The 1,514-nt window shown below is 51.1% G+C and overlaps 1 non-coding gene across 1 annotated transcript; it reads right to left on the minus strand.

Annotated features, from left to right (window-relative positions):
• Positions 1-370: 370 nt before the first annotated feature.
• LOC147733480 (U6 spliceosomal RNA) lies at positions 371-475 on the minus strand. The gene has a single exon (XR_015308888.1). It is a non-coding gene; the product is annotated as a U6 spliceosomal RNA (small nuclear RNA).
• Between the last annotated feature and the right edge of the window lie 1,039 nt (positions 476-1,514).

Raw genomic sequence — 1,514 nt, forward strand, 5'->3', positions numbered from 1 at the left:
AAAAGGTGACCCCCGAAGTCACCCATGCCCTAACGGTGAAGGGCCAGACACACCATGGAGGCAAGCCTCCCACAAAACCAAGAAGTTCCAAACCAGGATACAGGGGCAGAGAACGCAACACCAACTCAAATGGAAAAGGCACAGGACAACGAGTGCCAAAAATGAAACAGTGTAGCCACAAATAATATAGGCAGAAGCTAAAATCCCACAACCAAATTAGAAGACCAGTGGCAACACACAACCCAAAGAAGAATGAGCCCGGAGAATACAACCCATTGAGGGACAGAATCTGGACCCATGCAGCCACAGCAATAGTAGGGCCAGCAAAAGTCCAGGAAGAGCCCTACGACCTGACACCAGCCAGAGACAGGACAACCAGCCAAATGGAACGCTATTGAGTGACATCCTTGAGTAGGGGATATGCCAATCATCTCTGTATTGGACTAATAGAAGCATAAGTGTAGCCGAACTACACACCACCCAACAGGCCAACACCCCCGCTAAGTTGTAAGCCAGCTAGGGCAAGAAAACTGGCCTATAGATAAAACAAGACAACAAATAAAAGCCTTCTAAACATGCAGCAAAGGACCACATACGAAAACAAAGCACCCCAAGCTGAAACAGCAACCAATGAGTCAGACCCGCTGGATGAGAGGCACACACCCAGGATGAGAAGCGACTGGTGACCCCAGCACAAACCTCAGCCCCCAATAGCATCTTGTCGGGGGGAAACCAGCAGGAAGTTAGAAAGGAACACCAATGCACCAAGCCCAAAAATGGCAAAACCAAGCACTAGGCAAAAATGCAACATGACCTAGCCACCACTGCAGGGGCCTGAACTTGGTTCAAAAGGAACAGTGACACTGCATGTTGAAACCACACCACTGAAACAGAGCGCCGCAAAATGGAAGCCAGGGACTCTATATCACACTGAATACTACAGTCCCGGTCCCAAAGCAGTGCACTGCAGAAAATAAGGGAGATCAAAATCTGCTATGCAGTACTCACCTCTGGGCCAGCAGACTCCTGACAGCACCTCCTGCAACAAGAACGGCCCTACCAGCCAGCACAGGTGCACCCCAATGCTACACCATCTGGGCAAGAGCCAAACTGCACCACTGGTAACCAGACATTCCAGGCACACCACTGGCATACCCTGGGCTGCCAGCCACACAAGGGCAGCTGCAATAGAATATCGGAGATGAGGTTGTGCTTTGTGAAAGGGAAAATAAAGTGCTCATACATATAAATGCAATAACTCATTGAAAGAAATGAAAAAAAAACTGAGGAAAACTGCTACGCCTTACTCACACTGAGGCGGGCAGACACCTGATCACACTGCCTGCCACAAAATGACCCCATTTGCCAGCCCAGGCCCGCACCAGCAGCCACAGCTCCAGGGCAGCAGGCAAATGACCACAACAGCCTCCAGGCACCACAGGGACACCACCAGCACAGCCCACAAGCCACCATCCAGCCACCGCAGCTCGTCTTCCACCTGGCCCAGTCACCAG

Source organism: Lissotriton vulgaris, chromosome 2_1 (assembly GCF_964263255.1).
Source record: "Lissotriton vulgaris chromosome 2_1, aLisVul1.2, whole genome shotgun sequence".
Taxonomy (NCBI): Eukaryota; Metazoa; Chordata; class Amphibia; order Caudata; family Salamandridae; genus Lissotriton; species Lissotriton vulgaris.